The 12,680-nt window shown below is 37.8% G+C and overlaps 1 long non-coding RNA gene across 1 annotated transcript in view; it reads right to left on the minus strand.

Annotated features, from left to right (window-relative positions):
* Nucleotides 1–579: 579 nt before the first annotated feature.
* Nucleotides 580–12,680, minus strand: part of LOC134738143 (uncharacterized) — a 203,049-nt gene continuing 190,948 nt past the window's right edge. The window contains exon 3 of the long non-coding RNA XR_010123707.1: nt 580–684. This is a non-coding gene — a long non-coding RNA (uncharacterized LOC134738143). The remainder of the gene's footprint in view (nt 685–12,680) is intronic.

Raw genomic sequence — 12,680 nt, forward strand, 5'->3', positions numbered from 1 at the left:
GATGTAGTATTAAAAGGTATATCTCTATATAACTTGTTATTGTTATGCTGATATTTTTATTTTTAACACACTTATTGAGGTATTACTGTCATGCAAGAAACTGCACATATTTAGGGTAGAAATTTTGCTAAGTTTTGATGTATGTATATATACATGGAGCCTGACCACCAGATTGACAAGATAGTTTTCCTGCTCAAAGGAGAGTTAAATACAACCAGGGCACCAGGAGCATAATCAAGTTAATGAACATAGGCATCGTCTTAAAAAGTTTCTTTATGTCTTTTTTTAAAAAAATTCTTTTTTTAAAACATCAGATGACTTTTATCCAAAGCAGATGAAATTAATTGAATTGCCAATATCTCCTTTAAGGTAAAAATTATATTTCTACCAGACAAGGCATGATAAATGATTCCTGGTGGAGGTAAGGATATGTTTTAGGGCATAGTTTAGCTAAATGGTTGCACTAAAAGAAATTACGAAAGTTTTCTATCATTACTCTCAATGTCATGCAGATAAGACATTTAAAATTGCCACTGAGTTTCACTTTAGTCAATGGAGATTTTCATTCTGAAAACTTACCCATCAAACATGATCTTCTTGCAGGATTTAAGCAATTGCTGAAATACAATGTTTTCATTTTCTTTCAACAGGTTTCCTGCCTACTTCTTTCCTTAGAGTTGATTTCTAAAAAAGATAAGTGGTTCCATTATATTATTTTGAGACAAATGAGGATAACTTAAATGTTCTTCTCATCTTTTAAAGAAAGATGCCCTTTTTATGTTTTTGAGTTTTCCAAAGTAAAGATTTTATTTCCATAGTCTTTGGAATATGGAAATAAATTATACGGAACATTATTACAGTTACATGTTACATTAAGATTATATGAAACCATAGCTAAACAAAATAAAATTCTTATATACATGTTTCATCATATTATAAATCAAGTTTTACTTTACTTACATAGTAAAGAACTAATAGGCTATACCTTGCATCATTCACCATGAAGTAAAGCAGATCTCACCGAAAAATCGATGCCTAAAAATTATTTAAACTGGAATTTCATTTGCAATGGTCCTTGAAATAAATTCCTATACAGGAGAAAAACTTCAGTAGCAATATGTAAACATCTTCAGCTTGGTGCCCCAATGGGAATCAATAGGATCATAATTAAAGAATAATAAAGAGCACACAAGTTATATATTGTAACATCTCGTGTCTGTTTTTAACATGCAAACTGCACAGCAAATAAAATCTGTTTTTACATTCATATTTATCACAGAGTTAATATTTTTGTTGGTATTTTGGGGGACTCATAAAACAAAGTAATTTTAAAACATTAGATCTTTTTCAAGTATGCCTTAAAAGTTAAAGATATATTCCAGGAACTTGGACCTCACTGCCTTTGAAATATACCACAAAGATGCATTAATGAAAGAAATATTAATACATTTTTACACAATGGCCTGACAAATGGTTAGAAATGCAGGAAATAAATGATAAATATTTGTTATTTTGCTATCTTAAGCAATAATAGTTTGATAGAAAAACTGAAAGATTTTCTGAAATTAGAATAATATTTCAATAGATTAGATAAATATCACTATCAAGAATGTGTTTGAGCAGGCATAAAAATATTTTATTGGCCATAGAAAATTTAATGAAATTCCCATGCTTGAAAACTAGCAGTTTGTAAGCAGGTCATCATGGAAGAGGGTATTGGGGGATGACCAAAATCTTCCTACAATACTCTGGCGTTCTGAGCCGCTTTTAAATCACATTCTTTTTCCTCTCCATTCTTTATTTGCTATCTTTATTAGTCCTTTTTCACACTGCTATAAAGAACTACCTGAGACTGGGTAATTTACAAATAAAAGAGGCTTAATTGACTCACAGTTCCACATGGCCAGGAAGGCCTCAGGAAACTTAACAATCATTGTGCAAGGTGAAGGGAAACAAGGCACCTCTTACATGGCAGCAAGAGAGAAAGAATGAGGAGGGAACTGCCAATCACTTTTAGACCATCAGATCTCCTGAGAATTCCCTGTCATGAGACCAGCATGGGGGAAACCACCCCCATGATACAATCACCTCCAACCAGGTTCCTCCCTCAACACTTGGGGATTACAATTCAAGATGTGATTTGGGTGGGGACATAGAGCCAAACCATATCACCATCTTACTTCATTAAGAGCAGTACATGTTAATTAAACACTATGGGGAATTTTTAAACTTCTTGGTGAAATCTGTGGCATTACTCGCTCTATGCCTATGTATTCTATGGGTCTGCCCACATATTACACTCTTCTGACATCTCTATTACCATTATTTTTCTACTTATAAATTCTCAGCAGACACTGTTATAATCATGAGAGTTGGGCTTACTCCCCCAACCAGTCCTTTTCCATCCTCTTAAATTATTTATCCCACCCAATTTAAGTCCCACAGTTCGATCTTTAAACTAGGACTCAGCACAGAATGTTGAACCAGCAAAATCCTTCTTTAAGGAAATATGCCTGGAGATACATTTCCCTACCTGTATCCTAACTATGAATTCGGAAATCAGAGAGAGAAAAAGGGAATGCAAGAGGAGATAGACAGTGGTGATGGTTACACAACATTATGAAAATATTCAATACCTCTGAACTATACACTTAAAGTAACTAATATAGTACATTTTATGTTATATATATTTAACAACAAAAAATTGAAAATATTGTGGCAGGGACACTGGATTTGTAGTCGATCAGAATTTAATTCAGATAGTTGGCTCTATCCATTTCTGATTTATATAGCAAATTATTTAAGTTCACTGGGCATAGTATTTCTCAACTATAAAATAGAGATAATAATTTTATCTACCCCACATGGTTCTTGTGAGAATTAAATTATAAAATGCAAGTTATGACATTTGTTCATAGTAAATATCAAATAAATGTTAGTTATTAATCCAAACTTAAATCCATTTTATTGATCATTAATTACTGCCTATGTCTGGTGTGTTTTAGGATTTTATAAGTTTTTTTTTCTTAATCTGAAGCCAAGTTTTCTCTAGCATGCAAATGTTATACAGTTGCAAAGGTGGTCTTTCTAAACCAGAATCATTACCACATTCAAAATTCTTTAGTTGTTTTCTGTTTTCATCCTTTCTAACCTCATTCCCCAGCTCTCAATCTTACATCAAGCCAGATTGGGACTGAGACCAACAAGCAATTCCCTGAAAAAGCCTCATCTTTCTCTCCTCCCCAACCTGACACAGTGTCACCCCTGATCAGACTGCCTCCTTGGCCCTCTTTCTTTTCTACTTGAACAAGTCTTATTCATCCCTCAAGCTTCAGCTCAATGACCCTACCTTAGAAATCCCTCCAGGACTTCTGCAAATATCAGTGTTCCCATATCATTTAATTCATATGGCTATTATAGTGTTTGTCTAGTTGCTGTATTTCTTCAAGTGTCTGTTCACACACTTGGCTGTGGTCCACCGGTAGGCAAAAGGCTATTGATTTCTTTGTTTCCCTACTACCTGACACATATTTGGCATTCAACAAACGAAAAATGAATGAGTGAAAGGATTGGATTCTATTGGGAACATGAACAAATAAACCCGTAAGTGATGAGCACAACCACACAGAGAAGATATTGCCCAACAAATTTTCCACTTTTGAACTGACATAGATTAAGGCACTTTCTCCAGAAAACCTCCATTCAAAGGTAAACGCATTACATTGGAGGGAAAATGTACTAAACTGTTACTATATTTACATGAATTTGTTTAATCAAACAGCAAGTCTTAGAATAGGATTCTAAGGGTTTGAAACAACTTTTTATGGGGCATATGTTGCCACAGAAGAATCCAAAGCAGACAGTGCTGCTTAGGGAGAGAAAGAAAAAACGCAGGTGGACAGTCATAGTGGGTGGCTCTAGATAGGTTATATCTGACTTGGTGTAAAATCAGAAATGACAAGAGGGGAAATCTGAGGAAAAACTGTTCAGTCAACAATTTGTCACAGACCAGACCTGCACCTACAACAACACACAGCCTCCTCTGGGAAGACAAACTAATATATATATATATTTTTTTTTTTTTTGAGATGGAGTCTCGCCCTGTCACCCAGGCTGGAGTGCAGTGGTGCGATCTCGGCTCACTGCAAGCTCCGCCTCCCGGGTTCATGCCATTCTCCTGCCTCAGCCTCCCGAGTAGCTGGGACTACAGGCGCCCGCCACCACGCCTGGCTAATTTTTTGTATTTTTTAGTAGAGACGGGGTTTCACCATGTTAGCCAGGATGGTCTTGATCCCCTGACCTCGTGATCCGCCCGCCTCGGCCTCCCAAAGTGCTGAGATTACAGGCGTGAGCCACCGTGCCCGGCCAAGACAAACTAATTTTAACTCTAGTAACATCAAATTTTCTTAAGAAAGTAAATGCACTAAAAGTAAAAATCATTTAGATGATTAAATACAAATTATGCTTTGGATTTTCCATGCTATTGCTTCCCATATGTAGCATGAATAGCTCAGAGCTAGTACAGAACTTTCACAGCAAATGAAAAGCTAAGAAACTCACCAAATCCTGAGAGAACCACAGCTAAGTAACATGTTAAGCACTTTTTCACTGCTCTTACCAAAAATGCATCCAAAAAAAAGGTTACTCCCATTTATAAAAACAGAATTCTTACAGAAAGAAAACTGCATGAAAAATAGACTCTTTTATGTTAAACCAGTGTTATTTATCTTCATTGCTCATAGTGAGGGCTAGGTTAGGACAAAGGAACTGAGACCAACAAGACCCAGTGGCCTCACAGCCAGAGATATATTGGCACTGCTACCCCACAGCGCTCAGGGAGGGAAGCTGAGAAGTTAACTCTGACACCAGGACAAAAAGGGAGTCACTGAGAGGAGCAGACCTAGACATGCAGTAAGGAATCACACTGCTCCCATAACCATACTTGAGGGAAATTGCTTTACAATAGAGTACAGACATATTTCTCAGAGCATGAGTTTCTTTTCCATCATTGTTTTGATATAACTTTATGTGAGTAAAATGCCTGACTCTCAGCTTTAAAATATTTCTCCCAAGAATGCTTATGAAAAATGTAACAGTTTTGATGCTGTGGTAGATTGCATAACTATTCAGAAAAATGTACTGCCCTTCCTGTGGGGAATTAAACATTCTCACCCTGTTAAATGCACGGGCAGCATGTGACTTGCTTTAGGCAACGAAACATGGGAAGGAACAGGTATTCAAGCTGAAGCTTTAAGAGCAATGCATGCTTTGTCATTCTGTCTCTTCTGTTTCCATAACAATTGCCAATTTTCAAGCGAAAAGTTTCTTCACTAGCCTAGATCCTGGGGTGAAGGTGACATGGAACAGTGCTGTGGCCAACCAGTGATTGACATGCAACATGAATGAGAGATAAGTTTTTGGTTTTTCTTTAAGATGCTGAGACTTGGAGGATTGTTTGAGATTACTGCATAACCCAGCTCATCCTAACTAGTACAGCCATTTCTCAGACTGCAATGTGGCAGGCCAAAGGGAAGACTGCTTGGTTTATAGGTTTGTAATACTCTACTGCCATATGGGTGACAGCATCATCAGGAAATGGAGTCATCGAGAATGGAGGGATATGCACTTTGTTCTTAAATAGCTAGGATTCCTAAAACTAAAGCTGATATCCATTTAAATTAAAGTTAATTCTCAACATAAAAATAAGTTGTATCCCAAAAGATAATTTTAGGTCAGAATGCCTCTCACAAAGGAACCTACTATAAAAGGAAATTAAAATCCTATGCTAGTCCTTTATTACTTAGTTTCTAAAAGTTAATATTGAGTTGCTTTAAGATTAAAAGGATAAGTCTAAGTCTTAGACTTAGCCTCCATAATCATGTGAACCAATTCCTTATATCTCTTTATTATATAATTATATAATAAAGATTATAATAAATAAATAATTTCTTTATAATAGATTATTATATATTATATAATAAAGAAATTATTATTATAGAATAGTTAGGGTTTATATCATGTTTAACCAAATAATTATGATATAATAAACTATTATTATATAATAATTTTTTTTATATAATAAAGAGATGTAAGGAATTGGCTCACATGATTATGGAGGCTAAATCTAAGGCCCACAGTCAGCAAACTAGAAACCTAGGAATGCTGATGGTATAAGTTCCAGTCTAAGTCTGAGTTCAAGTCTGAAGGCAGGAGATCTATGTTCCAGCTCAAATACAGTCAGGCAGAGAGAAAGAATTCTTTCTTACTCAGCCTTTTATTCCATCCAGGCCCTCAACAGATTGTCTCAGTCTACTCACATTGGAGAGGGCTATCTGCTTTACTCAGCCTACCAATTCAAATGTTAATCTCATTCAGAAATATGCTCGCAAACAACTCAGAAATAATGTTTAGCCAAATATCTGGGCAACCCATGGCTCAGTCAAGTCAACATATAAAATTAACCTTCACAACTTTTAACATTGTTTCTTTAGATCAACTAGAAATTACAGCTTAAAAGCCAGAACACCAACACATACATCCCAAATATCACCGGGCCAGTAACAGGAAACATGTTTTCATTTAATGTTTGTTTATATGTTTTATTTTATATTTTTATAGGTATTTATTTTGTTTATAGATTTCATTTCATATTTTTTTCTGTCTGTGTTTTGGCCCTAGAACAAGAGCAGAGACTCCCTGTGTACAAATCCTCACCTGCTTATGGGAGTATCAACTTTTTTTGGTTTCACAGATTCTAATAGTGTCAGCAAGCAGTGACAATTTAATTGGAAAAGTAAAGAGGAATAGAAAGTTTCCCTGATAACATTGCATAGTTATCTATTTCTATATAACAAATTACCCCAAAGCTTAACAGCATACAATGATAAACACGTATTATCTCACACAGTTTCTCTGGGTCAACAATCCATTTTAGCTGGTGGTTTTGGCTCAGAATCTTTCATGAAGTTGCAGTCAACTTGTCAGCCCAGGTTACCGTGATGTCAAGGATTGACCTGGGCTGACAAGTTGACTGCAACTTCAGGTGGCTCACTCACATGCCTGAAAAATTAGTGCTAGTTGTTTGACCCTTGGTTTTTAGGCACATGGTTCTCTTCATGGGGACCCTTGAATGTCCTACTCAAGCTGGCTTGAGTAGCCTGCTTTCCTCACAAGTAATACAAGAAATATCAAGACATGATTTTTAAGACTTTGCCTCTAATCTCACATACTGTTATTTCCACATGGTCTTGTTAATTACACAGATCAGCCCCATTCAGTAGATGGAGTAGGTGACATCAACTGTGAATATCAGGATGCAGGGATTCTTAGAAGTCATCTTGGAGGTTAGCTACCATATTTATATTTTCCCCACAACTTATAGAATATCCTGGTCACTGGCTTTTATCATTTATTAAATTCAAGTCTATAACTTTAGCTCATATAAAATTCTGACCAACATAATTCCAGATTTTACAGATGTCAAGATGTCTCTCAAGATATCTGTAAAATCAAATAAAGAGATCATATTTTAAAATTCAGTCACATTTAAATGACAGGTAATAGAATAATCATTATAATTTATTTAATATATTTAGCTTTGTCATTTTCCCTGTGGTATGATTCACTTAGTACCAAAAATAAATATCCAAAAGGTATTACTATCATGTAAATCTTCTTTTCTCAATTTCAATATATTCTTTCTCATTCATATCCAGTAGGGTCATACAGGTAAGGCCTAAGAGTAATAAAAGGGCAGTGTAAGAAAAATTCTATTATTTTAATGCCAACAAAACAGATGTTATTACATTGAAAATGTGATCCTAGAAACATTTTAAGAATAAGCTTTTGTGCAAAAGCCTAAATAAATCTTTCAAAGATTTAATTCCAAGTGCTAAGGTTTATTTGCAGATTTTCACATTGTCTTTTATATTAATTGTTTCAAGTCTTGACAAACCTAATTGAGAAGTATTTGCTAACATCCTTCACACCATTCTTTCAGTCAACAAGTATTACCAACCATGTCAAGTAAGATATAGTCTCTGCATTCAGGACCGTACAGTCTAATAGAGGGAGACAGGTATATAAGTAAATATACTTCTAATGCACCCCAAGCATGATCAAGAGCTTGAGTGTCACACTAGCTTTAATACATAAATCTTGCTAGTTCCAAGTCCCACTTGTTCACAAAGTAAATGTAGTCCCTTGAGAATCCCTTCCTCCATCCTCACCAGCAACAAAATTTGTCTGTGAAACCCAGGAGTTTGCTTCATGTACTCATGAATATGTGGAGGTTCTTCCTGCCACAGGCCTCTGCTGCCCTTAGCTATTCCATCTGGGTTGGCCTTAAGTGCTGCAAGTTCTGATCTTCCACTTCCTCTAGCCTTCCCTCTTCTGGGTTTCACCCATCACCCCATGTTAACTCAGAGTTCTCATTCCTCACAGATCTCTGTGCCTAAGGCACAGATCCATCTCAATTTACCCCAATCCCCATGGTATCCAACATTTTGGCAATTTCCTGTAAAGGGGGAGGGTGGTTTGCAACCTGTGTTACTCTCTATTATTCTTAATAAAAGACTCCATTTCCAAGTCCGTTTAGTCCAAAGCACCACAGGCCTCTTCTCAGGACCTTGCTATGTCACACCTCACTCTATGCCACCTCATCCCACTTTCTGAAACTTTCCACAACTTCCTCTATACCGGCTCCTTCCATTTGCATATAGGCATACCAAAGCATCTTCAGTGTTCCCTGTACCTGACTCTCTGTAGGAAAAGCATAGTCTATATTTCTTGAGAAAGATATCTACACTCAGTGTGCCTAACTCCTCCTTTTACCCTCCATTACCCTTTCATTCTATTCTGGTACTTGCATCTGCAATTCCATGAAACTACTAAGGTTAAGGTCATCAGTAGCCTTCTTGTTGTTAAATCTAATGGAAACATATTTCTCATTGTCCAGTGGTTCTGCATCGAGTGCTTCCTCACCCACTCCACCCACTGGGCCTCCGTTCCAAACCAGGTCTTCTAATGACCTATTGTAATATGGAGATATTTCCATACAATAAGGAAAGCTGTGTGGGACTTGGTTTAGTTCCTGGCTGCAAAGCAGGAACTTTGATCGTTTTCTCGTGAGGCACCCTGATTGTTATGAGCCACAGCTTCAAGCGGCAATTGTAGCCATTTGGATATTTTGGCCATTTGGGTTTTTTAGCTTGTATGAGCAGAGTGCTGTACTCCAGTCCCTAGTTTTATGCTGTGAGTCTGGATTTAGTCCCCTATCTCACATAAAAACATGTAAGACTATTATCCACAGAGGCCAAGTTCCTGCTGCCACTTGCCTGCTACTGGGTCCATAGCTCAGCAGCCCTGTGGCATTTTCCCCATGTTATATATGTGCTCTGTGTCTGGTCTGTAAAAATATCCATCTCCTTTTTGACCTGAGCCTTGACTTTCTGGTATTGTCCTTTAATATATGATTACCATTAGTGTATAATTTTATCAGAAAGGGTATGGAAGCATGATATATTATGAAGACATCTCCCACCATTTCTTAACTTCACAGGATTGTAGTGTGGATAAAACCCTACAAAGGAGAAATCATTTGTGAGCAGTAAGGTCTATACAAATGTTATTTAGTAATAATAAGCACAGATACTCAAGGAAGCAGGAAGACAGTTTATTAAAACACACTGATTTCTCCCCTTTCACACCCAGGGAGGAGATCCTAGAGGAAGGGACCACAGGCACTGAGGGTCTGCCTAAGGGAAAGCTTAATGGACAACCATCAGAGTTAACCCAGTGTCAGATATTTTTAAAGCTCTTTACAAATACTACCTGATTTAGTTCATTATTATTCTTCCCATTTTATAGATGGGGTACAGAATACTTAAGCTACTTGCTCAGGATGACCCAGCTAATAAGAATCAGACTGCTGGAATGTGAGCTCCTAGCTCATGCAAGAAGTTGTTTCTACAGCAAGAAGGGGTAGGTCTTAGATAATGGTGGGTGGAATGAAACACTGTATTTCCTTTTCACAGAGCCCTTTCAATTAGCTCCTTCTCTTAAAATATCCCTGGGTGCTTGAGAAGCGAGCAGAATCTGCTTACTTGGCAAACTTTTGTAACAGCGAAGAAGATAGGTTGATGGTAACTCTATAGTAATGGGGATCCAAAGAGTTTCCTTTGTTTTTAATAATTGCTAATTTACTCTAGTACAGATAATTGAGTCAACCATTCTCATTTGCTTGAACTCCTTTAAAACATCTGATGAGCTGTTTTCAAACAGAAAAGAGAGTACTGACAAGTAAACCATTCTCTTTCCTACTTAAAGAGCTGAAGCCTAGGGTATAGTCGGGGGAAATGAAAACTGTGAACTCACACTACTGTTTGAACAGCCATTCCAATTAAAAAGCGCCCTAGGATGGGTGAGGATCTGGTCACCATGCATGGCGGACATAAGACCTCTGCTGGGAATGCCTGTAGAGTCATTTTGGCAAGGCATCCTCCCAGAGCCAACCGATCAATAGGCATCTCTCACCTTTTTCAAAGTACAGCAGGAACTGAAGACACTGAAAAACAGCATCCTTCTCAACAAGACCACATTAACCCAAACCACAACAGCACCGGTGCCAGCTCCAGGGAAGGCAGCCCTCCTGAGGGGACATCAGCGATGAGCAATGTGATGGAGAGGTTTGGAATTGCTTCAGCCACAATCTAGAGGAGCACTTCAGAGGCCCGCCGGCCCAGCCATTGTCTCTATTTTTCAGAGATCCTTTATATGGCTCAGTGGGTCATCAGACACATCTCATGCCCAGGTATAAACAAAAGGCACAGAAGTATAAGGGAGGGAGGGACTTCACAAAGTGCCCAGCTTTACATCAAAGCTCAGTCCTCAGGTAGAGGGCTAAATCAAAGGCTTTCAAGTAAGGCTAATATGTGAAACCTTCATTTAATAGAAGTGCAAATTTGAAAGAAAAAAAAACTAGAAAAGAATCAAAAGTTAAACACAGAGAGTAGAGGGAGGAAAAATGAGGGGCCATAAGCCACTCATAAGTAGTGATTGCCAATATAAGACTCGACTCAGTAGCTCCCTCTTAAGAAGAGATTAAACTTTGCATCCTCTCAAAGCATGGAGAGAATGACATCCCCCTACCTCCATTCTCTGTCTTGTTCCTTTGTCTCCTCATTCCACACATCATTTCTAAGCTACAAGTCCCCCATATTTCCACCTGCAACCATGTTCTAGCACCACATTTTTTAAAGGGTAGTAACTTCTACATTCGTTTACTAAGTGCTTGAAGTATCCCAACACCACCCAACATAAAAAATATTTAAGCCTTGTAATGCGTTGGTGGGAAGAGAAGGTAGTCTGTATTTATGATAGTTCCTAGACAAATGGGGCTAAGTAAATATTTACCAAATTCACTTTAATTTGTTTGCTGATCTCATACACATACCCCCACAATGCCCATTTGGCTGGGATAATGTTTTGAAATACTGGTTTGCTATTACTTTTTCTCCCTGTACTTTTCTTTTTGTTCTCTCTTTAATTCAAGTAGGCAACTAGATTGTGCTCTTTACTCAAGATAAATATGGAACAAAGAAGACAGTAGCTTACAATTTTTCTATTACCTTCCAAAGCCTGATCTCTGGAGTTTTATAGAGGGGATTAAAAGTAGTGGATCCCCAAACATTGACAGCGTATTAGTCAGAAACATGAAAAGAAAAAGATTTCCTCCCAGGGGAAAAAAATACAAGGGATTTCTTCTGGGTGGAGAAAAGAGAGAGAGAAAGACAGAGACAGAGAGAGAGACAAAGAGAGAAAAAGAATTCTGTGGGTCTACAGAATATGGAAGAGCCGATCAGTAAAACCATCAGGGTAGGCAGCAAAGCCACTGAAAGGTAAGAACTGTATGCAGTAGAAAGGCAGACAGGAACACAGAGAGCCTTGCTGAAGATTGTGGAGGCTCAAGAAGCCTCTGGACTGACAAGCTTTGTAAACAAGGATGATATATATCTCATTGACAAGCAGTGTAAGAAAAGGCTGTGGATCCTGGAGGCTCACTCCTTTCCACCCTCTGTGATGTGGCTGGAACTATGGCAGACACTGGAGGACTCTCTCTATCTCTCTAGTTTGAGGTGAACTCCTGCTCTCCTTCCTCTTGGATGAGACACTGTCTATATCTGCAAATCCTTTCTGGACTCCGGGGTTAAATCTTGAGGGAATAAGTGAAAGGAAATGTTAGGCATGCGACTTTCTGCTGGTTATTCTGCTACATCCATCCCCTGAGACTACAAATACAAAAGAGCACATCATCCATTAGACACCTTGGAAAGAAAAATGGAAAATACAAGAAGAATAAAAGATAAATATCTCCATATGTTATCTCAGCCATATTCTTTCCTAAATAAACATTTTATATCTTTCAAAATCAAATGTACTTTTCCTAAATGTTACTCCTGCCAGCTCCAGTACGTCCAGCCTCTGCTTCTTACATCCTCAGCATCTGGGGTTAGGGGGATATCTGCTCCAGGCCCCCTAAGGTCAGGTAGGTGAGCCTAATGTGGCACATTTCTCTCCTTTCCAGAATGTGTATGCATGTTTGTGTGTGTGCTGGGGATAGAGAGGGGGCCATGCGATCCCTACTCGGGAGATTCTTCTCCCTGCCAGCACTGATTCCATAC

This window comes from Pongo pygmaeus, chromosome 15, assembly GCF_028885625.2.
Source record: "Pongo pygmaeus isolate AG05252 chromosome 15, NHGRI_mPonPyg2-v2.0_pri, whole genome shotgun sequence".
Classification (NCBI taxonomy): Eukaryota; Metazoa; Chordata; class Mammalia; order Primates; family Hominidae; genus Pongo; species Pongo pygmaeus.